Here is a 25713-nt window from a genome sequence, read left to right as displayed (position 1 = left end):
ACCTATGTCGCACTTCTGCATCTGCGTGAAAGTTGACAGAGCTAGAGCTGTGTTTGTCAGACAATGAGACATCCCGAAAATTGGCCTCCTTACAAAATCGTCTGTAGTGTCGGAACGGCTATACGAAACCCACAAGCGTGTTGGCACTCGTCTGAAGTCGGTACAGCCGATCTGCCAACTTCTCTCTGTAGCGTCCAAACCGTTTGGGCTACACACTAATATGACCCCTCTGTGCAAAGGTGAGACTCTCAAACATATGTACATGTTTTGCTCTAGAAAGCAAACAGGCCTCACAAGACTCGTCTAAAGGTCCCCCGGTACCAGTTAAATTGTTTTTATGAAAGTACAGTATATAAGGAGACTGTTTAGTGCAAATGATAATGCCAAGAGTGTGCATATCTGTCATCAAGGCAAAGGGTGGCTATTTGAAGAATCTCAAATATAAAATATATTTTGATTTGTTTAACAACTTTTTGGTTACTACATGATTCCATATGTGTTATTTCATAGTTTTGATGTCTTCATTATTATTCTACAATGTAGAAAATAGTAAAAATATAGAAAAACCCCTGAATGAGTAGGTGTTCTAAAACTTTTGACCGGTAGTGTATATATATATAACACATCTTCCGGAGGTCTACGTCTATCTCTAGGATATAGGACAGACACTTCAGAACGAACTTCCTTTTGATTTTTTGGGGGGACTATCTGTTGTTCCATTTAGTGAATATGTTATTCAATGCGTTTGTATGGGCTAATAGCAGTAAGGCTAAAAATCATTTTTCTTTTTCTTTTAATTTTTATACTTCAAGGGGTCTTGACATTCAAAATCAAATAGCTAAATTATGGTATGGTATGACCTTCTTAAAACAATTCCATAGCTTAGTAAGAACCCCCCCCCCCCTCTCCCAGCATAGAAACTCCCCTTGTTATAGAATTAACTGTGTTACGGGCGCAAGGAATAAAAGTGAAACTCAAAACTTAAACTCTCCTGTACTCAAGGTGCCACATATGCTGGACAATGTTAAGCTAATGTAATTTTCTTCCTCAATTTGGATAATTGGTGGTGAACTAATTAGTTCCTTTAAAATCTAAATTCAGTCTCCCAGTGCCTAATAGTTTTAATTACTTAATGAGGCTTACATTTATTTATTCTTCATGGTTTGCTGTTGGAATTGAACAATAAACTCTATTATATCAGATATTACACTATTACAAATAGGCATTCGTTTTGCATCTCTCCATCTCCCTCTCCCTCTCACTCTCTCTCTCTGTTGCTAAACGACAAAAGTAATTTGCACATGCATTGTGATATTTAATAAGGTGACTTCAGTAGGTTTATCCTTTCATAAAAATTCCCATATTGTGATGGCAGCTGTGTAAAGATCCACACTGATGACATACATTTCCTAATATGTTTTTGACCCAAGAACTAAAAGACTGGAATTCAATCAGTACATACCATGGTTCTGCAGTGCAGTTCATGCTGTATTAGGGCCAAAACATCTTGAGCTTGAATGGAACGCATGGTAGGTGTAGACATATCTATAGTTCACTTTTTGTTTGCTTTGAAGCAATTGAAACCCAGCCTAGGAGTTAGAAGTGACATCTGCTTTCATATTTTAAGAACAAATGTTTTCGAGGTGTTTTATCATTTCCTCTGAGTATTTTGGGCTATATTTTACATGAAACCAACTCATTGAGGTGCTTTCTGAATTAATTAATGTCAGTTATGCAAAGTAAAGTAATTAATTAAAATTAGACTTTCAACATCAGTATGGTGTTGCTAAACGCTTAATAAAAATTAGTAGTGACCTAATTCTGACATTAATATGTAGAGCTAAATATATGTCTTGTTTGTCAACAAATATTCTTGCAATTTACTATATATATTTTTGGAGTAGGTGTATGTAGCATGATATACAAGATGAAGAGGATTCTACTTTACTTACAGTGCTTCAATCAACGCCCCCTCTAAAAATAAAAAGTTGAGTCTGTTTATGTGTGTGTGCGTGTGTGCATGTGTGTGAGAATGATTATTGCCAAGCTGGCCTTTCCCCAGTGTTAGCCCCTGGGCTTAGCAACAGCACTACACTGCAACACCACAGTGAGGATCATTTGTCTCCCTTCTTTCAAGTGCATTTACCCAAACTACATCCGGCAGTAAGAGGTTTATTAAGACATACAGTAAAACGACGTAATATTTCATTTTGTAATGAAACATATATATATATATATATATATTGTCATTATAGAATCATGCTTCAACAATTGTACAATTGTATTACCATTTCCAGACATGGCATTATAAGAGAGGAATTTAATAACAGCTAATTGTCAAAAGAAGTTGTTAAGTTGTCTCATCTGGTAGCAGCACAAAATGGGATATTTCTTACTAAAGTACTAAAAAGCAATTACTGATAAGACAATGTCTTGCTTTTTAAATGATGTCTCTGTCTGCAGGCTCAGACTGGTTGCGGAACAGACATCATCAATGAGAGAACTAGTGCTAGTGATCTGTGGCTATTCATCTAAGGAAAGTCTGATTCTTTTTTCTCACATTTGCGGTTCTTAACAGAATCTCATGCAATTATTTCTACCCGGGGACAACATTTTGAAACAAGATAATCTCATGAAAAAAAAAAGTGGGGGAAAAAATCTATATTGGCGATAAGACTAAGAGGCCTCTGGAAAATTATCAACAAGACCACGATAAAATCAAATAAATGTTTTGCATTTCTTCCATAAATTATTGGCAGATAGAACAACTCCCTCTAGGTATGGGGTATTTAATCTCCCTCTCACAAGTGAGAAATTCACATCTCACTCATCACGTGTTGGGCTTACTGGAAAAACTGCTGATACGAAAACCTTTGAGGTACTGTATCTCTTGGAGGAAGAATGTCTGTGTCAATTGGGTGCTCTAGGGATACAAAGATTTTTGACAACAATGGATGCACTCATGTTAATCTCGGTGTGCCACAAATTCCAGATTCTCACGGTTACCCCCGGTACTGCTGCTCATTCCGTTCACCAGCTCCGGAGGTCTACGTCTACGTCACCGGCCTTCTAGGCGTCACTGACCTGGTTCATTACCACCAAACCTGGACTGTCTTGTCTCATTACGCACACCTGGTTCCCATTCCCCCGATTTGTATGTGTATATATGTGCCCTCTGTTCCCCATTGTCCTTGTCGATTATTGTCCTACAGTGAGGGAAAAAAGTATTTGATCCCCTGCTGATTTTGTACGTTTGCCCACTGACAAAGACATGATCAGTCTATAATTTTAATGGTCAGTTTATTTGAACAGTGAGAGACAGAATAACAACAAAAAAATAAAGAAAAACGCATGTAAAAAATGTTATCAATTGATTTGCATTTTAATGAGGGAAATAAGTATTTTACCCCTCTGCAAAACATGACTTAGTACTTGGTGGCAAAACCCTTGTTGGCAATCACAGAGGTCAGACGTTTCTTGTAGTTGGCCACCAGGTTTGCACACATCTCAGGAGGGATTTTTTGTTCCACTCCTCTTTGCAGATCTTCTCCAAGTCATTTAGGTTTCGAGGCTGACGTTTGGAAACTCGAACCTTCAGCTCCCTCCACAGATTTTCTATGGGATTAAGGTCTGGAGACTGGCTAGGCCACTCCAGGACCTTAATATGCTACTTCTTGAGCCACTCCTTTGTTGCCTCGGCCATGTGTTTTGGGTCATTGTCATACTGGAATACCCATCCATGCCCCATTTTCAATGCCCTGGCTGAGGGAAGGAGGTTCTCACCCAAGATTTGACGGTACATGGCCCTGTCCATCATCCCTTTGATGCGGTGAAGTTGTCCTGTCCCCTTAGCAGAAAAACACCCCCAAAGCATAATGTTTCCACCTCCATGTTTGACGGTGGGGATGGTGTTCTTGGGGTCATAGGCAGCATTCCTCCTCATCCAAACACGGCGAGTTGAGTTGATGCCAAAGAGCTTGATTTTGGTCTCATCTGACCACAACACTTTCACCCAGTTCTCCTCTGAATCATTCAGATGTTCATTGGCAAACTTCAGACGGGCCTGTATATGTGCTTTCTTGAGCAGGGGGACCTTGCGGGCGCTGCAGGATTTCAGTCCTTCACGGCGTAGTGTGTTACCAATTGTTTTCTTGGTGACTATAGTCCCAGCTGCCTTGAGATCATTGACAAGATCCTCCCGTGTAGTTCTGGGCTGATTCCTCACCGTTCTCATGATCATTGCAACTCCACGAGGTGAGATCTTGCATGGAGCCGCAGGCCGAGGGAGATTGACAGTTCTTTTGTGTTTCTTCCATTTGCGAATAATCACACCAACTGTTGTCACCTTCTCACCAAGCTGCTTGGCGATGATCTTGTAGCACTTTCCAGCCTTGTGTAGGTCTACAATCTTGTCCCTGACATCCTTGGAGAGCTCTTTGGTCTTGGCCATGGTGGAGAGTTTGGAATCTCATTGATTGATTGCTTCTGTGGACAGGTGTTTTTTATACAGGTAACAAGCTAAGATTAGGAGCACTGGCCAAGTGCTCAGCTCGTTACCTGTATAAAAGACACCTGGGAGTCAGAAATCTTTCGGATTGAGAGGGGATCAAATACTTATTTCCCTCATTAAAATGCAAATCAATTCATAACATTTTTGGCATGCGTTTTTCTGGATTTTTTTGTTGGTATTCTGTTTCTCACTGTTCAAATAAACATACCATTAAAATGATAGACTGATAATTTCTTTGTCAGTGGGCAAACGTACAAAATCAGCAAGGGATCAAATACTTTTTTTCCCTCACTGTATATCCGTTGGTCTCCTGAGTACATTGTATTAGAGTTTACATACCGAGTAATTGTGCACTTGTTATTACGGGTCTCGTCCCGTGTATTATTTAGAGGTTTACCCCTCGCTCTTTTGTTTGGGTTACATCACTGTGTTATATACAGTGGGGAAAAGAAATATTTAATCAGCCACCAATTGTGCAAGTTCTCCCACTTAAAAAGATGAAAGAGGCCTGTAATTTTCATCATAGGTACACGTCAACTATGACAGACAAATTGAGATGTTTTTTTTCTCCAGAAAATCACATTGTAGGATTTTTTATGAATTTATTTGCAAATTATGGTGGAAAATAAGTATTTAGTCACCTACAAACAAGCAAGATTTCTGGCTCTCACAGACCTGTAACTTCTTCTTTAAGAGGCTCCTCTGTCCTCCACTCGTTACCTGTATTAATGGCACCTGTTTGAACTTGTTATCAGTATAAAAGACACCTGTCCACAACCTCAAACAGTCACACTCCAAACTCCACTATGGCCAAGACCAAAGAGCTGTCAAAGGACACCAGAAACAAAATTGTAGACCTGCACCAGGCTGGGAAGACTGAATCTGCAATAGGTAAGCAGCTTGGTTTGAAGAAGTCAACTGTGGGAGCAATTATTAGGAAATGGAAGACATACAAGACCACTGATAATCTCCCTCGATCTGGGGCTCCACGCAAGATCTCACCCCGTGGGGTCAAAATGATCACAAGAACAGTGAGTAAAAATCCAAGAACCACACGGGGGGACCTAGTGAATGACCTGCAGAGCGCTGGGACCAAAGTAACAAAGCCTCCCATCAGTAACACACTACGCTGCCAGGGTCTCAAATCCTGCAGTGCCAGACGTGTCCCCCTGCTTAAGCCAGTACATGTCCAGGCCCGTCTGAAGTTTGCTAGAGTGCATTTGGATGATCCAGAAGAGGATTGGGAGAATGTCATATGGTCAGATGAAACCAAAATATAACTTTTTGGTAAAAACTCAACTCGTCGTGTTTGGAGGACAAAGAATGCTGAGTTGCATCCAAAGAACACCATACCTACTGTGAAGCATGGGGGTGGAAACATCATGCTTTGGGGCTGTTTTTCTGCAAAGGGACCAGGACTACTGATCCGTGTAAAGGAAAGAATGAATGGGGCCATGTATCGTGACATTTTGAGTGAAAACCTCCTTCCATCAGCAAGGGCATTGAAGATGAAACGTGGCTGGGTCTTTCAGCATGACAATGATCCCAAACACACCGCCCGGGCAACGAAGGAGTGGCTTCGTAAGAAGCATTTCAAGGTCCTGGAGTGGCCTAGCCAGTCTCCAGATCTCAACCCCATAGAAAATCTTTGGAGGGAGTTGGAAGTCTGTGTTGCCCAGCGACAGCCCCAAAACATCACTGCTCTAGAGGAGATCTGCATGGAGGAATGGGCCAAAATACCAGCAACAGTGTGTGAAAATCTTGTGAAGACTTACAGAAAACGTTTGACCTGTGTCATTGCCAACAAAGGGTATATAACCAAGTATTGAGAAACTTTTGTTATTGACCAAATACTTATTTTCCACCATAATTTGCAAATCAATTCATTAAAAATCCTACAATGTGATTTTCTGGATTTTATTTTCTCATTTTATCTGTCATAGTTTACGTGTACCTATGATGAAAATTACAGGCCTCTCTCATCTTTTTAAGTGGGAGAACTTGCACAATTGGTGGCTGACTAAATAATTTTTTCCCCCACTGTATATACATGTTTGTTTTGGGCTTCGTCCCCGTCGTTTTCTATGACGTACCTTATGTTGGGTAGAGTAATCAAAAAAAATATTACGCAGTCCTGCGCCTGTCTTCTATCAGTATACAACGTGACACAGATAATGTCTTTTCAGTTCATGACTTCAACTCAGGGTCAAGTTTTGCTTTTAATCAATCTAATCCAGTATCTACTACACCATCAATATAGTCACAATAATGGCAGCATTGGTTAGATTGGCTAGGTAAACACAAATAAGATACATTTTCTCAGCTATTAGAATGATAAAATATGAAGCTGCATGTCTATTCCTGAAGAGAACTTCCCAAGGTAAGAAAACACAAAGGTTTTCCGATACATTCATTGAAAGACAAAACTGAGCAGACGTTCCTCTCTGTCACACCAACATGCTGAGTCTCCACCTCTGAGAGACTGCAATCTAGAAGATCTCTCTTTGGCTGTGGAATTAGGATCCTTTTGATTTGGGGCTTTAGAGAAGAGTAAAAGCAGTAGAACTCCTGGAGGAATATCCTGACATAGCCATTGTCTCTGCTGCCTGCGGCATAAGCCAAAGGTAGCCACAGAGGGTGAGCACTTTCTTGTTTCTTTCTTTCTTTATCCACCAGCTGTACATGAGGCACATGCAGTGCCTGGAACAAAACTGCCTAAAGTAAAATACATTTTTGTTTCAAAGACAGAGAGAGCGGGAGATAGACAATGAAAGAATGGCTGCCCATCAGTGGTGGGAAATAATCAAAGCAGTTGTCGACTTAATGTTCTTCAGGAACAAGTAAAGAGAGGGTACATTGATTGAAAAAAATTGTTCACTTACATTGGTTTACATTATTTTATCTCTTTCATTAGTAAATAATTAACTATGATTATGCATATCACCATTTATGTTATACTTTGATATATTTAGGGTGATGTTACATTAGGGTTTGAATGTGATACTAAATGGCAGTATTTTCTTTGTTCAGGCAAACACTTACAGTAGGTTTTAAAGGTTCTCTGAAATGATGGTGGCTTCAGCAGATATTGTTGAAGGAATGTATTATGCATCATTGCTCAAAGCATCCAGGGTTGAGAATGTATATGTTCTGGAAAAATGAATGTCTGCAAGTCATTTCCAAGTTATTAGCAGGATGATAAATGCTGATGTTTGACACTTAAATGAAACCAGTGTGTTTATTTTCTTTCTCTCTAGGTCAATGTGATTTACACAGTGATAATTCTACTTTGTGTGGATTATAAAGGACCTGAAGCAATATTCAATAAAGAGGTTTTGTAAGGGTTATTTCGATTGTGTAAGGAAATATAGACTGTGTATCCAAAACATAATGGACACCTGCTCTTTCCATGACATAGACTGACCAGGTGAATCCAGGTGAAAGCTATGATCCCTTATTGATGTAACTTGTTAAATCCACTTCAATATCAATATTTGGAAGGTGTCCATAATTTTCTTTATACTCAGTGTACAATACACATTGGAACAACTGTGATTGTCATTCTATATACAACAACAAAAAAAGAAATGTGTACGTATTCTATACACACCACATCTACACATTCTCTCTAACATTGTTAATATCTTCTGATAAATAGCACAATATTCTCTGAGTGCTGAAAAAGTCTCAAGGGTGAGCCAGAAAGCTGTGATATAACCTTTTCATGGACAACGCCTCAGCACTTTAATTGTCTTTTCCCTTTAAACCACTTGACCTTCATTCCTTTGTGTCATAATGATTTGCTGCTGCCACTGCCCTGCTCATTGTCCCCCATCAGCATCGAGACAGAGAGTCTAATTGCAGTCAAAACAACAAACAGCGCCATGTTGACAATCAGGCCTTATTAGATTCCTGCCGGCATTTCCCATTCCTGGCACACAGAGAGGCCGCAGTGGAATGAAGCGCATTAATATGCGCAGCATACCAGCATATTATTGAGGTTTTAAAGGGAGGGGAAGATTGCCGTGTCCGCTGTGACTTCATGTTCTGAAAATAAATGAATCAAAATACATTGAAATCAAAAATAATAGTGCAATGGGTCAATGATATGGGAGTCATTGTTTGTGCATCTGGCAAACAGATGGCTTCCTGATAAAATATTAGATTGAATGGGTGTAGTGAGGGGTGGGATGGCAGTGGTGTAAAATTAAGGGATGGCTGTGACAGGTCACACATTTCCCAAACAGATGAAACAGGTAATGTGGTTAACCAGCACTAACCCACAAGCCTTTGGACAATGAGAGGTAAACCAACTCCACTTGCAGATGGGCTGTTAATTAGTGAGACAAGACCAAGACCACATCTGCCTTCTGCTAATGTGAGGTGTCCCAGGCCTCTTGTTAAGAGGTAATAAACTTATACTGTATACACCTGCACAGCTATACAACTTAATGATAACCTGAAACAGAGGCAGTGAAGTAAAACGCCCTCTTTCTTCCATAAGAAGTACTTGTAAAGCTTCCATACACTGCCTCAAACTAAATATCTAGATTTTCAAAAGGACATTGAAAATAAGATGCATTATCAATGTTGATTGGGACATTGGTGCTATTTATCAGTACATGCATAATAATCTTGCCCTTTGTTGTTGTACTGATTGATAACTGCAGCTGTTTCTCTGTGTCTAATGCCAAAAAATAACAATGTCCGGAGACATTGACACAATGTGGAGCTGACTTGGAAATCAATACCAAAAATAAGAGAAATTGACACAAACAGAATGAGTTTGCCTAGGCAACAGTCAACTTTCACCACGGGGAACTCAAAATTGTAAAGGCTTTGTCGTTCTACCCCACTGTTGATATTTGTTGCATCAAATACATTTTCCACAATTCAACTGGTTGATTTGTAGTCAAAGGAATCTGTATTTCCAAGCATGCCTAATGATGAACTTTATTAATTGGAAGATTCAGTACGTTCCCAAGATATAGCAATACTATGACTGAATATGAAGTCAACTGATATTCCCAAGAATACTGTAACTCTAAAGCAAAGAGGGTCCACCTTAGGCCTGTGCAACCTTTCATCAATACATGCATCATATTGAATATATTAAAATGTATTAATTTCATACAACATTAAACACATTAAATAACTAATTAACTTCAAATGCAATGCTCATTTGAAAAATACATTTCAGTTCCACAAGTTTTTAGCAGTTGTAACTGACCATAGAATTCAAATCAAGTCTCTTTTTCACAATGACAAATGACTGGTGTTTGATTGAACCAAAGTGAAAATAAAAGTGGCATACTGCAGTGCATACCACTAGTCTGGAGTGCAGTGCATACCACTAGTCTGGAGTGCAGTGCATACCAATAGTCTGGAGTGCAGTGCATACCACTAGACTTGAGACTGTAGAGGCACAATTCATTATTTGATTTACCCAATACAATATTGGGGAATCATAGCAAGAATCAATGCCTGTTTGATTTGATTTCCTTTATGACTAAACATCGAGTGATGTCTTTATAGCATCATCAGCATCACATGGATATGCTGGTAACCAGTTTAAGATCTCACGCACACACCCTATAATTAGGTTAACTAGAGCCTCAGAGGGGAATCTGTCTACAAACAGAGAGTAGAATAAACAGGAGTCCTTTATGTACAACACCACAGGCTGCAAGGATATATACCAAGAACTAGCAGTATAGCAGTACTGCCTATTTAAAATGAAGTCATATTTAGGTTGATCTGTGGAGCAATGGCAATCATGCTACTAGTAAGATTATGTTAATACAATGTTGTTACTACTGTGATTACAACATTACTACACAGGTATAAGAGCATCCTGAGATGAAGTTAAACCTGAAAGAGTTTAAGAAATTGTGTGAGTAGGAATTATAGTAAAAGGTATCAAACCACATGAAATACATGCTTTAGGGAGAACCGCATCTGCTTCCCCCACTGTGAGGATTCCAGCGGGGAGGATTCCAGTGGGGCTGTGGTGTCAAGGTGGTCCTGTCTAATCTGCTGTTCACTTTGAAGTCGGGTTGGGTACTGTACCTGCTCTCCATCACTGTCATACAGGGTATGTAAGAGGCTAACTGTGCATCCATGCATCACAAGACCACCCTGCACAGTCACTTGACTAAACCATTCTTGGAGTGCTCTGCTACCTGCAACAAAGCCACAACTGCACCACACACAGTTTATTCCCCAACTGCAAAACCTGATGTTGTATTCATATTTATATGTATAATAATGTAAAGTACTGTGTATGTTTAAAAATAAGGAGTGTTACTGTTGTTTCAACAGTAAATAAATGCATATATGTGATACCGTAAATAACACCGTAGGTTCATCTATGCTCTACAGTAAAGTAAAACCTATGTATTAACATATTTCCAGCATCCGGATTAGACCTATCTATGGGTATTGAGTAGGGCTGTTACGGTGACCGTATTTGACTTCTATATCTAAAACAGGAAGTGCCTTCTCAAGTACAAAGTGGGAAACTGAGTGAAAATCTACCAAGTTCAATTGATTTCCGTGCATAAATACTTAACAGCTCGATTTTCAGAAGAATGGAAGAACATATTGTGCGAGCTTAACCCAGCATTTGTGCTTCACTACACTAGCGTGTCTATTTTCAAAAGTGCTTGACTGAAAAGTGCCTCACCACATTACTCTACCTGCACAAGAGTCTACCAGAATGGTTTGCAAAGACTGTGCAATATAATGTACAAAGACTGTGCACATGTTATGCCTTCATTTCAGAATATCTTCTGAATTGCAGTTACAGTACATGTAAAGGATTCCGGTCTTTGTGCAAGTAATTTGCCTGTGGCAGACGCTGGTGGTCTGGGAAGGCAGCATGGTGACAACAGCTGGGTTCTGGAAAAAGGTACACTCTTAGAAAAAAAGGTGCTATCTGGAACCTAAAAGCATTCTTCGGCTGACCCTTTGAAAACCTTTTTGGGTTCCATGTAGAACCCTTTCCAAATAGGGTTCTACATGGAACCCAAAAGGGTTCTACCTGGAAACAAAAATGATTCTACCTCCAAAAAGGGTTGTGTCCAATTTTGTTTACATTTTACCATTGTGATGCCCATCCATGCGTATCCACTTTCTATTCATATACCCACGGCCCACTACCTAATCTTACACCAATACATATGATTTCCAAAATGGAGTTAATCAAACTCAATTCTACTTTCAGTAGAGATATTTACATTTTAAGACTATACATGCTTTATGGGGAGGGCACTTCACTTTTTCACATGGCCTCAATTTGGGATTTTATTTCTTACAGCCAACAGTCCTGCACATAAGGAGTGTGTGTCTAATTTGAAGGGCCTCTGGACATGGAGTATAGCAGATACACTCAATTTATTCAGTCTATCTCACTTTATTAGAGAAGATTTGTAAGGATTTGCACAAGACCCTGCAATAACCACACTAACTACTATAATCTACAGCACTGTGTCTAATCAGGTTTATATTTGAATATATTAATTTGTTATGTTTTAATATGGAACAGTGTCTAATGGCACTCTAATTTCTATTTATCTTTACAATGCCTCCTCAGTGGTGAGAGTCTAATGGTTGAAAGGACGGCACCAGTCTTAAAAAACTAATTTGACAAACATTTCTGCTATTCATAGGGAAATTGGGCCATGGCGTCTTGGAATGGGGATAATTTCACATTCTTCTATGTGTTTTCCACTTCGTGTTGTTCACTTCACTACAAAAGCCTCTTTGGGGAATAATATATTTCTCTCTCTGTTTCTGCCGAATACATAATTGCAAGGGAAATTTTAATGTTAATTGTTATGTGGTTGAACATGGTTTCAGAGGCCTGGAGCTAGAGTTTACTTCTCCTTGAATGGAACTGGTTACAATGAACTGCACTCATGGCCGTGACTGTGATGGTTCATGGTGGCTCCACTGTCAGAACTCATCAGCCAACGCAAGTGGAAGAGAGGACTGTGGATCATGGGTACTGGGCATTTTATTCATCACTTAATGCTATAGTGCTTTTGGAAACTGTAAAGCAAAATTCTCTGTATACAGTATGAGATATAAACTTAGAAATGAATCAGCATTACTGCTTGTGGGATGTGATGAGAGACTGATTTACCTCTGCCTTTGCTAACCTAAATAAAAATGGAGATACTATCCCTGATAGGGTCCTCATGAATTTGTGGTTGAACTGAATGTACGTATTTGCGGTCTGAGCCTACAGTTTTCTGCAAAACATGAGATTATATGCACACAGACACAAAAAATATAACCACAGCATAAGTACTGTGTTTTTACTTTCAACTGAACTCTTAGTGAAGTTCAAACCTATTACTAAGACTGACATTTTGGAAGGTTGATCACATATAATCTACAACCTTAAACAGAAAGGTGACACTAACCAGCCAGAGGAATTTATTTGGATAACATAAAAATCCTTCTGTTTTCATTTAAATGGCTGAGAGCTCAAAGTAATTCAATTAAAGGACATTATTAAAATGCAATGACTCATATGAATAGGAACTTCAGTTTGCAGAATTATACTATTTGAACTTACCTGAAAACTTTCCTACAACATCATAGCCTCAAAACTCACCTTTTCTATTTTCAAATAGCTTTTAGCCCAAAACATCTTTCATGCTTTTTTCTGTTTACTTAATTGTGCACTTACAGTTTTACCTCACACACAGCTGTCCACAGGCAATGCCAGACCACAATGAAAACATAATATGCTGGTAAACAATATCTGAGAAAAAAGTAATTTTAAGTATACAGAATAATCAAGTGACTGTGTTGAACCCCGTCGATATGTTACAGTGCCTTGCAAAAGTATTCATCCCCCTTGGCGTTTTTCCTATTTTGTTGCATTACAACCTGTAATTTAAATGGATTTTTATTTGGATTTCATGTAATGGACATACACAAAATAGTCCAAATTGGTGAAGTGAAAAAATGTATAAGATCTGGTGCAACCAATTACCTTCAGAAGTCACTTAATTAGTTAAATAAAGTCCACCTGTGTGTAATCTAAGTGTCACATGATCTCAGTATATATGCACCTGTTCTGAAAGGCCCCAGAGTCTGCAACACCACTAAGCAAGGGGCACCACTAAGCAAGGCGCACCACCAAGCAAGCGGCACCATGAAGACCAAGGAGCTCTCCAAACAGGTCAGGGACAAAGTTGTGGAGAAGTACAGATCAGGGTTGGGTTATAAAAAAATATCAGAAACTTTGAACATCCCACGGAGCACCATTAAATCCATTATTAAAACATTGAAAGAATATGGCACCACAACAAACCTGCCAAGAGAGGGCCGCCCACCAAAACTCACAGACCAGGCAAGGAGGGCATTAATCAGAGAGGCAACAAAGAGACCAAAGATAACCCTGAAAGAGCTGCAAAGCTCCACAGCGGAGATTGGAGTATCTGTCCATAGGACCACTTTAAGCCGTACACTCCACAGAGCTGGGCTTTACAGAAGAGTGGCCAGAAAAAAGCCATTGCTTTAAGAAGAAAATAAGCAAACACGTTTTGTGTTCGCCAAAAGGCATGTGGGAGACTCCCCAAACATATGGAAGAAGGTACTCTGGTCAGATGAGACTAAAATTGAGCTTTTTGGCCATCAAGGAAAACGCTATGTCTGGCTCAAACCCAACACCTCTCATCACCCTGAGAACACCATCCCCACAGTGAAGCATGGTGGTGGCAGCATCATGCTGTGGGGATGTTTTACATCGGCAGGGACTGGGAAACTGGTCAGAATTGAAGGAATGATGGATGGATATACAGGGAAATTCTTGAGGGAAACCTGTTTCAGTCTTCCAGAGATTTGAGACTGGGACGGAGGTTCACCTTCCAGCAGGACAATGACACTAAGCATACTGCTAAAGCAACACTTGAGTGGTTTAAGGGGAAACATTTAAATGTCTTGGAATGGCCTAGTCAAAGCCCAGACCTCAATCAAATTGAGAATCTGTAGTATGACTTAAAGATTGCTGTACACCAGCGGAACCCATCCAATTTGAAGGAGCTGGAGCAGTTTTGCCTTGAAGAATGGGCAAAAATCTCAGTGGCTAGATGTGCCAAGCTTATAGAGACATACCCCAAGAGACTTGCAGCTGTAATTGCTGCAAAAGGTGGCTCTACAAAGTATTGACTTTGGGGGGGTGAATAGTTATGCACGCTCAAGTTTTCTGTTTTTTTGTCTTATTTCTTGTTTGTTTCACAACATTTATTATTTTGCATCTTCAAGGTTGTGTAAATCAAATGATACAAACCCCCAAAAAATCCATTGTAATTCCAGGTTGTAAAGCAACAAAATAGGAAAAATGCCAAGGGGGCGTGAATACTTTCTTGTGTCTAAAAGAAAATCAAATGGAAGATAATTGTATTTTTCTTAGAGAGGGAAATAAATAAATTATGCGTTCTCAAATTTGAATATAAAATAAGCTAATTACTCAAACTCTGTTGTACGCTAGTAGAATGACACTACTTTTTTATACTTTTTATTTATTGGTTTTAGATCCCAACAAAAGTGCCTTCAGAAAGTATTCACACCCCTTGACTTTTTCCATATTTTGTTGTGTTACAAGGTGATGATTTACACAAAATACTCTGTAAAATTATAATATTATAATAAATTATAATATTTGTAAAACATTTCAAAAAAATAAAACACTAATATATCTTCATTACCTAAGTATTCAAACCCCTGATTTCTTCGCCACATTTTTTTGTAGTTTTACTTTTGTGCCTTATTGCAAACAGGATGTATGTTTTGGAATATTTTTATTCTGTACAGGCTTCCTTTTTTCACGCTGTCATTTAGGTTAGTATTGTGGAGTAACAACAATGTCGTTGATCCATCCTCAGTTTTCTTACTATCACAGCCATTAAACTCTGTAACTGTTTTAATGTCACCACTGGCCTTATGGTGAAATCCCTGAACGGTTTCCTTCCTCTCCGGCAACTGAGTTAGGAAGGACACCTGTATCTTTGTAGTAACTGGGTGTATTGATACACCATCCAAAGTGTAATTAATAACTTTACCATGCTCAAGGGATATTCAATGTCAGATTTTTTATTTTTACCCATCTACCAATAGGTGCCCTTCTTTGCGAGGCATTGGAAAACCTCCCTTGTCTTTGTGGTTGAATCTGTGTCTGAAATTCACTGCTCGACTGAGGGACCTTTCAGATATTTGTATGTGTGGGGTACAGAGATGAGGTAGTCATTCGAAAATCATGTTAAACACTATTATTGCACACACAGTGAGTCCATGCAGTGAGTCCCCCCCCCCCCCACAACCACCCCAACACTATTAAAAACAATATTTCACCTAAACGGGCCAGCAATCAGCATTTCATGAGACAATATAATTTGTACTATGGTACAAATCATTGTTAATAATAATAGAAAAATAATACAAATATTAAAAACCAAAATCAAACTAAAAAGCAAGGTATCCTTTGTTTGGCATTGGCTTGGGCAGTGGACATGTACTGTATCTAAAGTGTTTCATTAATGTTCTTGTTTTTTCTTGGTTAAATCTCATATTCGTGGTGTTGGCATCCTGGCATCCCTATCTGCATTGCATTTTCACCTTCTTTGCATGCATGACACACACATGCACACACACACACACACGCACACTCTCCCTCTCTCCTTCTCTCCCACACACACACCCACACACACACGCAGACACGCACCCACTCATGCATACACACACTTGCACTTCTAAACTCACATACATGCACCCATTCACACACACACACACACACACATCCACCGGCACATACACACACGTGTCCGCCCACACCCGTCTGTTTAAAACATGTACAGTACATTTTATCTCCTGTTAGGGCATATCAATACAGTATTTCACAATATAATGTCATTTTTTAAAACTTTTTTTTTTATTGTATCTCAAATATAGTCATTTGGTTTCTTATTCTAGGAGTTATCATTTCCATACTATAGATTTCATGAATTGTTTCTTTCCAATTGCTTATTTGTGGTGCCAGCAGTTTAAGCCAGTTTCTAGCAATATGTTTAAGTGCTATTATTCTCAGAATTCTGAATAGGTACTTATCAGATTTGAGGACCCAGCTACTACTTAAACAAAAGAAAGACATTGCTTTGAAATCTTATGCAAGAGTATGAAATCTGAAATAATGTGTGCAATGCAAGGTGAGTAATTTGGACAGGGTATGGGAAATCTGCAGGTCTTTGTTCAGAAGCCAACACACATCATATTGAAACCAGAACCATATGCAGACATGCACCAAGGAATACCCTGAGAAGATGATCAGGCAAAATATGAAGGTATAGGACGGGAGATCTGTTGGACTTGTTACTAAGTTGTCGTTTTCTCTCTTCGATCTCCAGTCAAATTGTCAGCAAATCTGGGGCTTTGTATATTCAACACCTGATTTGCTGGACTGCAGGGGATAGGAGGAATGGGTGGTTAGAGTGGATCTGGCAGACAGTCTTGTTTGTAGGAGTGAGCTGTCAAGACAGAGCCGTCCCCGGGGTGGGGGGGTGGGCACCAAGAATGGACTCTTTCTTTCCCTCCCCTCTCTTTCTCACACACACTCTTTCTCTCTCAATCTCTCTTTCTCTCAACATGCAGACAACAGGCAGACCCTTTCACTGACTGTTTCTGTGTAAGGCATCACAAAAAAGAGCGATGCAGAGACAAATGGTCTGTGGTAAAGACATGTCATGCTCTCCAGCTCCCTGCTATTCTACAGCATCAACTCAAACCCCCACTCTCTCCACGACAGGCTTTCTTTTTCCAGCTCTAAGTTTGAAATCTGTACATTAGCCAGTCATCCATTATGAAGCCACTGACTTGAAAAGCACTCAGGTGAAAATTAAAACCGCACCAAGTGACAGACCATATATGGCTGCTGAATATCATAGTAATAAATGTAATGATGCATCTAAATCAATGGTGAGTGAATGTTTTCAATCTAAGTGGGCAGCATATAAGGTTTCAGCCCTGTATGTTATTCATTTAGCTGTGTGTGTCAAATGTTAACTGAAGTTAAATAAGTCAATTGGACTGGCAGTTGGATGTCATATGCTACAAACAGAATAATTTATGATTTGGTTTCTATGCAGCTCTAGCTCCATGGATGCTAGCTTCTATTACTGGGCTTTTTCATGTGTGTTTATCTTCCAAACTGGCTGTTCTTTCACCAGTGGCTGGAAATCTAGGCTTAGCAGCTGTGGCCATCAGACCCTGGCCCACCTTGGAGGTCTCGCATGGGGCCTACCTGTCACCTCTTTGCCATCCCTCCATCGCTGGTCCCCCTGCCTCCCGGAGCATCTGGCCCCCTCTCTATGGGGAGCCTGGCCTAGCCCTCTACTGCCTCCCTAGTGCTGCCCACCATTGCCAGGGTATCAATTTATATCATATTAACTTTCCCAAGCACCACCAGGTGCTCGATTAGGAGACAGGCCCTGGGCCAACTGCAAGGCAGCATCATTCAATAAATCATTCTCCATTAGGTCCTGGTGCCTCTCCTCACTAGCCTCTCCTCACTGCTCTCTTTTAATGACATGACATGGTGAGGCTCCAGTGCCCTGAGCAGATCTGGATCCAAGAGAAAGAAAATACAATATTCTCAAACCAGGTCTACTGTATGTCCAAGTCTGTACATTTGGTCAAACAGGTTAAACAAAGCATAAAGAACATCTCTAGACAGTCTGATAACGGGCTCTATACAGTAAATCAATAGGGTTAGTAGTGAAAGTCAGTTTATTCATGACTGACCCACATATGCTCCCTTCGAATGCATCAAAAGGCTCATTGTCCTCGCTTATATCGTCTGAGACTTTTTATAGGTCCACCCTGACAGCCTCATACATGCTCTTGCCAGTTTAACTTCCTGAACCATTATAGTGAGTAAATCCTGTGCAGCAAAAGCATCTAGAATGGGACTACATTCAATGTGTAATTGTACCTGACAATACAGGACTGTTCATTTGGAACTCTTCACAATTTCCTTAATAACAGTCAGCTGCTGGTGTTTCCTGTCGAAAGTGCACAGAATGTTGTTCCACCAGGACCTCTTCCAAGTAAAACAGCTCAAACTGTCAGTTTCCCCAAGATGGAAAAAGAGGGGGTGGGGATCTGGGATCGTTTTCCAGCCAAATCCATTTATTTGAACTTTCAGACTGTTATTCTACAATTTTAACTCTTTCATACAGACTAAATAGACTGGAATGTGGGTGACATATCCAGGCATCTCTGGATGCAAATAACTTAGATTCAAATTTCCAATGTAACGGTTATTAAACAGGGTGAGAGTATTGTATATATACACTGTACAAAACATTAAGAACTCTTTCCATGACATAGACAGACCAGGTGAATCCAGGTGAAAGCTATGATCCATTATTGATGTCACTTGTTAAATCCATTTCAATCAGTGGAAATGAAGGGGAGGAGACAAGTTAAAGAAGGATCACATTTTTGTGCAATATGTGTGCCATTCAGAGGGTGAATGGGCAAGACAAAATATTGAAGTGCCTTTGAAAGGGGTATGGTAGTAGGTGGCAGGCATACCGGTTTGTGTCAAGAACTGCAATGCTGCTGGGTTTTTCACTCTCAACAGTTTCCCGTGTGTATCAAGAATGTTCCACCATCCAGCCAACTTGACACAACTGTGGGAAGCATTGGAGTCAACATGGGCTAGCATCCCTGTGGAACGCTTTCAACACCTTGTAGGGTCCATGCCCCGACGAATTGAGGCTGTTCTGAGAGCAAAAGCGGGTGCAACTCAATATTAGGAAGCTGTCCTTAATGTTTTGTACACTCAGTGTCATTTGTCCAGTTCAGAGTAGCCACAGTGTTTGTATATCTGATCGAGACTGCTCTACAAATAACCCTGGAATGTCACAACAATAGTACAACTCCGTGACTAACACTACTTGCATTTGTGATTTCTCTGCTGTGTGTTCAACTGGATCATATCTCCCTCTTTAAGATATTTATACTGTGTTTTCTTTTAGTTTATTTTTCAAACTTAATAAAACAGCTCTAAAATATGTATTTGCTTTGGAAACGTGTCCTTTTACAGTTTAAACCTCCAATCCAAGACAGGTTTCTCAGGAACAAAATGTTTTTGCATTGTTTGCTCTATAACCTGTTAATTCATATGCCTTGTGACCGTGACATACATTATAGGCCTAAAGGCTGAGACAATAAGAAGACACAGTGGCAAAATAAATTAAACCACACCTTTGTTTTATCACAAAACCGGATAGCAACCTCTGTCCGGTTTAGTCCACAAAATATATTGCATGTAACAGACAGTTACATGACCTACGGCATGGTCAAGCAAGTTAATGTTTTCCAACATTTTCGGACAACTAAACAACTATTGATTTAGAACCACAGAGAGTTACCGCAAGTCGCAAAGAAAACAGGAGCTGCCTCCATTATTCCAGCACCATTTCAACTTCAGCATCATCATATTACCTCTGCTTCGTCTAATACAGTGACAACTAAAATATACCAAAAACAATTTAGTTCAATCAACGTAAGCTAAATACAGTGAGGGAAAAAAGTATTTGATCCTCTGCTGATTTTGTACGTTTGCCCACTGACAAAGACATGATCAGTCTACAATTTTAATGGTAGGTTTATTTGAACAGTGAGAGACAGAATAACAACAAAGAAAACGCATGTAAAAAAAATTATAAAATTGATTTTCATTTTAATGAGGGAAATAAGTATTTGACCCCTCTGCAAAACATGACTTAGTACTTGGTGGCAAAACCCTTGTTGGCAATCACAGAGGTCAGACGTTTCTTGTAGTTGGCCACCAGGTTTGCACACATCTCAGGAGGGATTTTGTCCCACTCCTCTTTGCAGATCTTCTCCAAGTCATTAAGGTTTCGAGGCTGACGTTTGGCAACTCGAACCTTCAGCTCCCTCCACAGATTTTCTATGGGATTAAGGTCTGGAGACTGGCTAGGCCACTCCAGGACCTTAATGTGCTTCTTCTTGAGCCACTCCTTTGTTGCCTTGGCCGTGTGTTTTGGGTCATTGTCCTGCTGGAATACCCATCCACAACCCATTTTCAATGACCTGGCTGAGGGAAGGAGGTTCTCACCCAAGATTTGACGGTACATGGCCCCGTCCATCGTCCCTTTGATGCAGTGAAGTTGTCCTGTCCCCTTAGCAGAAAAACACTCCCAAATCATAATGTTTCCACCTCCATGTTTGACGGTGGGGATCGTGTTCTTGGGGTCATAGGCAGCATTCCTCCTCCTCCAAACACGGCGAGTTGAGTTGATGCCAAAGAGCTTGATTTTGGTCTCATCTGACCACAACACTTTCACCCAGTTCTCCTCTGAATCATTCAGATGTTCATTGGCAAACTTCAGACGGGCCTGTATATGTGCTTTCTTGAGCAGGGGGACCTTGCATGGGGCTGCAGGTTTTCAGTCCTTCACGGCGTAGTGTGTTACCAATTGTTTTCTTGGTGACTATAGTCCCAGCTGCCTTGAGATCATTGACAAGATCCTCCCGTGTAGTTCTGGGCTGATTCCTCACCGTTCTCATGATCATTGCAACTCCACGAGGTGAGATCTTGCATGGAGCCGCAGGCCGAGGGAGATTGACAGTTCTTTTGTGTTTCTTCCATTTGCGAATAATCGCACCAACTGTTGTCACCTTCTCACCAAGCTGCTTGGCGATGGTCTTGTAGCCCATTCCAGCCTTGTGTAGGTCTACAATCTTTGCCCTGACATCCTTGGAGAGCTCTTTGGTCTTGGTCATGGTGGAGAGTTTGGAATCTGATTGATTGATTGCTTCTGTGGACAGGTGTCTTTTATACAGGTAACAAGCTGAGATTAGGAGCACTCCCTTTAAGAGTGTGCTCCTAATCTCAGCTCGTTACCTGTATAAAAGACACCTGGGAGCCAGAAATCTTTCTGATTGAGAGGGGGTCAAATACTTATTTCCCTCATTAAAATGCAAATCAATTTATAAAATTTTTGACATGCGTTTTTCTGGATTTTTTTGTTGTTATTCTGTCTCTCACTGTTCAAATAAATCTACCATTAAAATTATAGACTGATCATTCCTTTGTCAGTGGGCAAACGTACAAAATCAGCAGGGGATCAAATACTTTTTTCCCTCACTGTATGATGTGGCTGTCCATGATTCTGATTTCTGTGTGCGTGTGTGTGTGTGCGTGTGTGTGTGTGCGTGTGTGGGTGTGCGTGCGGGTTCATGCAAGTAGAAAAACATGTTGACTCACCCTACTTGCAGAGAAACACCAATGCCATCCTCCTCTCTTTCATGTTGACGAAATGGTATATGACTCTGTCATACTGTACACGCTTTTAGTTTTTGTTGTCCTAGGCTACCTGGCTAAAATGCTTGCTAGCTAGCCTAACTTCCATTCATGGGCAAAGGTTGCTAGTTAACATTAGCCTGCTACTCTGTAGCTCAATTGGTAGAGCATGGCGCTTGTAACGCCAGGGTAGTGGGTTCGATCCCCGGGACCACCCATACGTAAAAATGTATGCGCACATGACTGTAAGTCGCTATGGATAAAAGCGTCTGCTAAAAGGCATATTATTACATATTGAACTTCCATCCTCTCAGGCCAGGGGCACAACAATGTATGAATTAATGGTTGGATCAGAATCGCTGTTATAATCATTGGCCCGTACGGAGAAGTAAAATCCAGAAGTAGAAATCTCCATCCATGGCTAATTTAGGAAAGTGACAACTTTAGCTAGCTAGCTAGCAAGCTAGCCACCGGAGGACAACAACAAAACGAGATGCAACAATTCAAGTTGTTTCTGTCAATGATGTATGCAATTTGATAGGAGTGACCCAAAATCCAAGATGGCTTCCCTTGACACTTTTTTTTTGTGCGCCAGGACCATTCACAGTAGAGCTCACTTAGTTTTGATTTTGATTGGCTAATTTTTTATATATATTTTAGCAAGGGGGGGCCAAATGCTTTTTGGCTTCCCTTGCATTCCATTCAATGCTAAGGGCCGCAACAATGTCATACTTGTTTGGACCAGACAGTATCAGATAGATGGCCAACACGTAGAGATACAGAGGGGCACTGTTTCGCTCACTCGGATGCTTTCTCCGGTGAGATAGATTCAGCCTCTTGCGAATTGAATGAAAATTATGAAACACCGAGAGACGAAAGATACATTATTATTATTATTATATATATTTTGGGGTAAGCCTGGCTTCCCTTGGCATCCATGAATACACGTCATTGGCAACGCTGCTGGGTTTTTCACGCTCAATAGTTTCCCATATGTATCAAGAATGGTCCACCACCCAAAGGACATCCAGCCAACTTGACACAACTGTGGAAAATATTGGAGTCAACATGGGCCAGCATCCCTGTGGAACGCTTTCGACGTGGGGGTGCAGCTCAATATTAGGAAGGTGTTCTTAATGTTTTGTACACTCAGTGTCTATGTACACCACTTCAGATGAAATAAACACTGTACTAAAAGCATACAAACATCCTGAGACTGTCAAAAATGTACCGATGCAAACAAAAAACCCTTGAACCAAGATGCCACTGCCATGCACCTTTGCTGGCCGCTGCAAAACATTATGTAAATGAGACAAGACCCCTCACTGTTTCGGTGACCCTGTTCTTGCCCTGAGTCACTCTTATCTTTGAGTGTCCTCTGCAACAGGACACTGATTTTCATATACAATCGCAACCTGGCGCCGTTCGCCCCGGATTCATTTATGCTGATTAGCTGAACAGGCAGAAGGTGAAAGGACCTATACAATCTTGACTGTGGCGATTAGCAGCCTTGAAGTGACTCTTTCCTAGTCCCATGCCTTTTGCTAAACATGGCAGACTAATTAGAACAATGGCAGACACTGGGTAATTACCTGAAATAGAGACTTTTTTTTCTAGAAGCGATAGTGCTCTCTCGGCAGTATTCAACAATAGAGTTGTATGGCTCACTTAAAAGAGACATCTTAATTGCCATCTGATTGTACGCCTCTCTGGCCTGTAAAGGAGCAGGGTATGTCCTTCAGGTTCTTCAAGCTCAGACTAAATTTAAATGAGCAATAAGATTATAAAGAGCCTGCTGATATGCTAAGTTCCATATATGTCAAGGAATTTACATTCCAGTCCACAGTTGGTTGGTATTTATGCCTCAGAGATAGAATGCATTATGATTGCCCTTTCCCTTACAGGCATGGTTTAATAAAATACATGACCTTTTAGTTAGGTTTTGCTGTGAACTTCTACACACTGAAAAAGGTCCTGCAGTACTCAGTGACTATGAAAACAAAGGGCGGTGAAATCTAATGATGTGGAGATGGTGAACAAGGTGGTCCACACATGGCATAGCAGCACTGGGCTCACCTGAATGGCACTCCATCTGCTGATGGCTCCGTCGCTGGGGAAAGAAAACAAGGCACAGGCAGGGCAGCTGCCATCCATACCATCTGCAGCATATTTTATTTTTTTATTTTTATTTCACCTTTATTTAACCAGGTAAGCCAGTTGAGAACAAGTTCTCATTTACAACTGCGACCTGGCCAAGATAAAGCAAAGCAGTGCGATAAAAACAACAACACAGAGTTACATATGGGGTAAAACAAAACAAAGTCAAAAATACAACAGAAATAAATATATATACAGTGTGTGCAAATGTAGCAAGTTATGGAGGTAAGGCAATAAATAGGCTATAGTGCAAAATAATTACAATTAGTATTAACACTGGAATGATAGATGTGCAAGAGATGATGTGCAAATAGAGATACTGGGGTACAAATGAGCAAAATAAATAACAATATAGGGATGAGGTAGTTGGGCGGGCTGATTTCAGATGGGCTGTTAACAGGTGCAGTGATCGGTAAGGTGCTCTGACAACTGATGCTTAAAGTTAGTGAGGGAGATAAGTGTCTCCAGCTTCAGAGATTTTTGCAATTTGTTCCAGTCATTGGCAGCAGAGAACTGGAAGGAATGGCGGCCAAAGGAGGTGTTGGCTTTGGGGATGACCAGTGAGATATACCTGCTGGAGCGCATATGGAGACAGGAAATCAGCAATCAAACTCAGCAACTAGCATGATTTTGTCGATTATTTTGCTGTCTAGAGAATGAACAGTATGAAGTGCAGCTATAGATCACAAACTCAGATTCTTAAAATGACTTCCTTTCTGATGGCACATAAGGTCATGACCCAAACAAACAGTTATTAATTTCACAATCTCAGGACTCTTTAGAATTGATTTAAAGGAACACACAGTTGGTGTTGCTTTGAGAGACATGAGCCATTTCACAGGTGGTTTAAAAACCTGTGAAATGCCAACAGTGCATGTTATTGACACAAAGCTATTAATGTTGTTTTCTAATGATTTTTTTATGTTTACTGCCAGTGATATTTTTCATTATTACGAACCCAAGCCAAGCAGTGCAGCAGCAGCTCTGCAGGTCATTGGAGATACAGCCATTGACTGGTCATGCGTCACTGAACCTGTCACTATGAATGTATTCTTTTTTTTAAAAATCCAGCCTTATAAACTGCAGTGAGCCAACCTGAACTATGCTGTCATTGTCCAGTCATTACATAGGAATTAAAAAAGATATGGCGGCACTGGCCACTGACAGAATACGTAACAGAGAAATACTGTCTAACCAAATACTACAACCTGCTGCAGACAGATAAACAGAGCAGAGAGCCCACCAACATCTTTTCAGGACAAAACAATGTTTTACCTGCATCCAACAAATTACAACCAATTTCTACTTTTTTTAATGCCGACAGACAGATTGTTGACAAAACTTGTTGACATTGAATGATTCCTAATTTCCTATCTATCTAAGTTAGACTGATAATACATTCTCAGCTCATCACAGCACATTTTAGCGTTACATTGGATAACTTCCATCTCTGGATGGTTGAATTAATTATGTTCATCTCTTGAAAGTAAATAAGGCATACCTTAATTCTAATGAGAGAGCTGGAAGATGGGGGTGGTCAATTAATTGTGGTCCTCTGTAGCTCAGCTGGTAGAGCACGGCGCTTGTAACGCCAAGGTAGTGGGTTCGATCCCCGGGACCACCCATACACAAAAAAATGTATGCACGCATGACTGTAAGTCGCTTTGGATAAAAGCGTCTGCTAAATGGCATATTATTATAA

The sequence above is a fragment of the Coregonus lavaretus genome (genome assembly GCF_964263955.1).
Source record: "Coregonus lavaretus genome assembly, chromosome: 4".
Classification (NCBI taxonomy): Eukaryota; Metazoa; Chordata; class Actinopteri; order Salmoniformes; family Salmonidae; genus Coregonus; species Coregonus lavaretus.
The sequence above is the reverse complement of the archived record's forward strand: the minus strand, read 5'-3'. Positions refer to the sequence as shown.